This window comes from Ooceraea biroi, chromosome 3 (assembly GCF_003672135.1).
Source record: "Ooceraea biroi isolate clonal line C1 chromosome 3, Obir_v5.4, whole genome shotgun sequence".
Lineage (NCBI taxonomy): Eukaryota > Metazoa > Arthropoda > Insecta > Hymenoptera > Formicidae > Ooceraea > Ooceraea biroi.
Genome location: NC_039508.1, coordinates 15,351,746 through 15,357,745, shown reverse-complemented (window position 1 = coordinate 15,357,745; position 6,000 = coordinate 15,351,746).

Genomic DNA, 6,000 nt, shown 5'->3' with positions numbered 1-6,000 from the left:
TCCCCTCTTTCTCACACTTCTCACGAAAACTAAGTACGAAGTATAAGCGAGCTTTAAAAGCAGAGGATTGAACTGCGGGAGAGCGGATGAGAAGCTAGCTTCCTCTCGCCTAGCTGCACGAAATCTGATACGGTTCACGCGGGTATCGCAAGAACTTCACCCTGTGCCAAAAGTTCCCCGTTCGTTATATGTGTGTGTGCGTGTGCATGTACGTGTGTTTGCGCGCGTGCGATACTTTCTATCATTCCGGTGAACGTTTCGATCGGTCAGTCTGTCTGTTGGTTGGTTGGCCGAAAAGGAGCCCGTAGATAAGGCTCCGACATCGTTATCTGCGTTGCTTATTGTCAGAGGACACTGTGGAATTGACCGGAAACCAAACCCGCCACTCTGCCGTTGAATGTCACGATTGTTTTTCGTCTTTTCTCTAAGATACATTGGGGAATTTCACCGTCACCGTCACGAAAATCGCTAGAATGAATTAAAAAAGAAAAGACCACGCGACTGTTCTGATTAAGGCATTTTTTATGAGATCCGCGTGATGAACAATAATTTTCGCCCGGCCAATTTCAGAGAGAATCTCCATTGTAATCGACAGTGGCGCGATGCTGTTCATAAATCATGACCGAACAAACGATTTGTAATCCGTAGCCGTAGCGTACCGATGCGACGGACGCTACGAATCTATCGATCAATGATACCGTGATAGCGCGATTCGCGTTTTAATTCTGACAAGTACGCGAGATCAAACTGGATTTATGGAGGAGCGTGAAATTTAAGGATGTCTCGTGAATTATTACTCATACGACGATAATTACTCATCATTTAGAAGGAAAAACAGTTGTTATATCGACATTTTCAATAAAACATTTATTTCGTTTTGAGAATCAACGGATGTTTTGTTCATCGAATACTCTTGTTATCGAATATCCCGTATATCTGATATACACGCGTTCGTTTATAATATTTATAAGGCGTCATCGTATTTCTAACAGGAGTGTATGATATTTTTATGCCTGACACGGATTTACCGTGATGCATGCGTCCTGTATACGCGCGCATTCTTTCGGCGATGCAGAATCGATTGGACATCGTCGTCTCGTCTACTGCAAGTCACAGTAAATAGCGAATAGCGGGACGAAATTCGAGGCTAGAGCGTCGGAAAATATGCGACGAGAAAACTAAGAATCGGCAGAAAATTTTAATTAAAATCCCGGATCTGGGTTAAAAGGAATTTAATTAAAAACAAGAAAAGTGGAAATCAAACGTTATAAACGACCTCGCGGATCGCAATTTACTCGCAGTTATTTATTTATATTTAATTTTCACGGTAACGCGACTCTCTCTCTCTCTTCTCTCGCGCAATGGTATTAAATTCACGAGCACATCCGATGCGCGACAGGCACGGGACAGGAAATATAACTGCGTCTAGTTAATGAGCTATCGATTCAAACTAGAACGCCGTTTTACGATTTTATATGCGAGGCAACACGTCGGCGATCAATCACAATTACGAGATCGTTTGCCGATGCGAGTGCCACGAAATATCGTCACGAGAGTTCATCGAGCGAGATATTACGAGCGCCGGTGGAGCCTTCGCAAGAATGTAACCAGCCGGTATGACAAATCGCCTACATGCCATGCGCAAATCCAATTTTACGAAGCACGATCCCGGCGGATGGAAGTGCATCGGCAACGCCGAGGGACGCCACGCAATACGCCCCGGTCTCAGGCATGACGGCGGCTGAATTCCGCCGGGAGTGCAAGCTTTTGGCGACTTAGCTAGGCAACCCTGGCCGCCCTTGGATGGCGGAAAGGGGGTGTATATCGGAGAGGGTGGCTCGAGATATCCTCTCGAGGACGAAGAGCGCGTCGAGCTAGTGATGGGAACGAGACGGATACCAGATTCGATCTTCGACAACGCGACGAGCAACTCCGGACGTTGTTCGAGGCACGCGCGACTATTTTATGATCTCGCGAACCGAAATTTCGACAGTTTCGAAAATCACGCGAAGAACGTCAATGGGGTGAAGCGAACGCGAGATCGTCCGGAATGATCTTTTGATTTTATCGTTCTTTCCGGTAACGCCAAAAATTCTCGTGACTTTTAAAAAGTTGGGAAATATCCAACGTCAGGGCCGAACTTTGAAGACTTTCGATCGTCGAAGTTTGTTGACATTGGCAGAATTCGGAGAGTGCCCATGCTATTGAAAACTTCGTAGTTAACGGCACGGGTGAAAAATTGCGAGTGCACCGTCTGGAATCCCGAATTTGCGCTTGAAAGCCAGTGGGATTCCAGGCCATCGCTGCCTTCTGGTGGTGCAATCTCACCCTCGCCCTTCGAGGGTTTCGTAAAAAAAGAAAAGAAAATCACGTGGAGGCTGGGTCAGGGAGTAATGTCGAGCGCGGTGGAGAAAGGCATTTATTGCGCGAAAATGTGCTTTCCCACAAATAACTGTCTTCTTATGGTTTTCTTCGACTTCGCACATAACTGTCTTGGACACGGTCATTATAAATCGCTCGACGGTCTTTTCTCTGTTACGAATGCTCGTCCATCTTACGTTAAAGTTTCCGATTTTTTCCGCAACTTCTGTTTAGGAATATTCGTGTTCGTGTACAAAAAAAGGGGAGCATAAATCATGGTTCAATGGTTGCCTTTTTTAGCACGAGATTTAGCGAAGCAATATAAAACGTTGTTTCAATTTATACTCGGAGACGACAGAAATATGAGCACATTCAATAGAAAAAAAGGTGACTTCTACCACAAAATCGGTGCAAGGAAAAAGCAATAAAAATAGCAGTATACTACGTTGCTTTCTCTCGCAATCTCTCAATTGTAACGACGTAAACGGAAGGGGGGAAGCTTCGCCGCGTTGTTTCGCGCCCGCTTTCGTATGCGACGAAGCAAGGTTGTATACAGTTAGGTAATAACTACGAATGCATGCCTTATCCCGGCGGTGAGTACTTAATGTAAATGATTTTGCCAAGTTTCGCGGGACAAAGGGCGCGGACGTAGTTTCGAAACTCGCACGCCGGCAACAGCCGCGGAAGTTTCTCTGAATTTTAATGAAAAATGGAACGGGTATCGCGCGTCGGCCGTATTTGCGTTACGGATGCTGGCGGTGATAGTAGTGGTGATGATAGTAGTGTTGGTAGTGATGGTGATGCTGGTGGTAGGAGGCACAGAACAAACACAGCTCTAGTTCGGTAAATTGTTTGAGATTATCGCGCATTACTATCAATTAGCATCTGCGCATCGTGTACACGCTATTCGCGTAATACCACGGAAAAAGGACGGATGATGCCTCGTGCGGAATGCAGGGCCGTCGTTTCGTCGGGCGTCGTATAACACACGGCACGCGGTGCATTCTCCCGAAACATTATTTCGGGTATTCGCAGTTACACGAGAGATTTGGATTTCGGAATCCTATGAAACATCTTTTATGGATGTTGGTAACATGGGACACAGCTCCACCAAAATATTCGTCGCATGGGATATTCACGAACTTGAGAATCAATTTTGCGAGAGCTTATGTAATCGGCAAGAGGATTAATAATATTACATTATTTTGCACTGTAGTATTCACGTTTTAAAATGATATCATTCTCGCATCCTACGTCTATACGTCCATAATAGTCTCTATTGTGCAATAATAAATCGACTTTAAGAAAATTTAAGACTTAACACTTAACAAATCAAAGGATTGATACTACGAAATGTTATTAAATGAATCACCCGATGAAGATTATGCGCTACGTGCGTATGTAATGAAATGCGCACCGCGTAATTGTAACGAGGAAGTCACCTGGGAATTGGTCAATGCACGTCTATTAAATCCAGTTTACTTAAAAAGATCGTAAATCGTTTTAAAGCGCGCAATTTAACACTCGATTTATACGAGCGCGAGGTATGTTTCAAAGGCGGACGTATGGCCACCCCGTTCGTCCTCGGTTAAATCGCGTTCGCAATCAGTCGCCGCAATCGTCGCGATCGACGACGAATTATGGTCGCGCCGGCCCTGCGACATGAAACCCGGAGGGTGGCGGCAATTACACCCCGCAGGGCCGCACTCGCCCGAGGATACATCTGCCCTCTCTTTCCCCGACGTGGCCGACGAAATTATGTGTGTAATAGATGCGCACGCGTTCGCAACTGCCGCAGCAAAAACGATGAATCCCGATGAAGGGATTACGGGCAATCGTATCGTATTTAACCCCTTAAATGAGGGGGAACGGATACAGCGTATTTTATAAATTTGCATACTGATACGAAATTTTCCACACTCAAACTCAGTTTTCGGGAAACCAGCTTATCTTTCTATTAAATGTCGGTACGCGATCTTGTATTTGTTACATAAATGAAGAATATAAACTGAACTATCTCGAGAAACAAAAAAGTAAAACTTAATTAATGTTTCTTTTATCAATAAGATAATAAAATAATATTTGTGCTGAGCCTGATGTTAAGATTATATTCTCTAATCATATTTTACAAAAATATAAATACATTTTGCTGGAAGTAAAGAGAAGTATGAAATTGGAATTTTATGCAAATTATTGTATTTATGCAAATAGCTGCATCAAATAACGCGTCGAACGTGAGAAAATACCACACAGCATGCTGTTTCAATCTAGTATTTCATGCCATTTATTGGATAACCGAGAATCGCCCGTTTAATCGAGATATGATTCACTCTTATCGTGTACGTTTGAATATAATCGTTAAGTTGCACAATTAATCACTGTGCGAGAGGAATGCGAGAAAATATAGGAAATGGTGCGGAGAGAACTTTCGTTACTTTCATTCATCATCACAATTGATTATTACTCTCGCTCCTTTGTTTTCAGAACATTCTCCTCGCAACGGCTAATTGTCTTTATAATTCGCGTTTGGAGTTGAAGATAAATGCATTCGTTTAAATATAACACGTGTAAAAAATTTAAATACATACTACGTAATGATAAAAAATGTTTCGATTGCCAACTACTATTGAATAGTAACTTAATTAAATGATATAGCACATAAAAACTAATAGTGCAAATTAATTTTCCGAAAACAAAGTTATTAGTAAGTGTAATCGTCATCACATTAATTATATATGCTTTTAAGTACGAATGCTTTGTATAAGAAAATGTATTTGATTCAATAATAGTTATTATATCACTATGCTCGAAATGCTCGACTTTCTTTTATAAATCGATTATTATTTTTCATGTAATCATAAATTGTATCGGCTTTCTTATCACAAATTCCTGTATTAATTTAATAAAATGCAGTTACTTGCAACTTTTCAAAAATTATTATAATATTTAACATTTACTCACCGTTTCCGCACCGATGTAACCGGAAATCTGCAACATTCGCTGAATAGTACTCCATCTTTGATTCTTCGTTCTCGTCGTCTACACTTCACTCACTCGTGACGTGATACGCACTTTACGTAACTTTTTCGCAAATTTTTGTTACGTGCCAATTATCACGACGCGCTTTTTACGAGTAAATGTACTCACGTACGTGTCCGTTCGAAAGCGTGCTCCTTGCGAAATTCACCCTATTCATACACCGAGAGTCGAGTCGTTTATGTTGCATGCCTCATGCCGCGGGCGCGACGGCCAATTTTCTAACGGTCGCGCATCTGTTTATTCACCGCGAGTCGGGTAATGTAAACGAACGGCTATAAACACGTACCTTAATTGACGCTCGTTACAATCGGCCCGCCGCGCGACAGTCCATTCAATCTCTCTCTCTCCCCCAATATCCGATTATGCACGCGACACACTCCGAACGTGAAAATAACGACGGCGGCCATTTAGGTGGAAGGTTCAGACGCGACGCGAATGTATCGAGTAATATTGCGTGGCATTAATCACGGCGACGCTGATTAGCGACGCGGGAACGAGCGATACTTCATTCCGCACTCCCGGCATCCGTGTGCGCTATTCCGCCCGATTATAATGCGCGACGCGGAAAAACGATGCGGTGCGGAATCACTTCGACTCCCC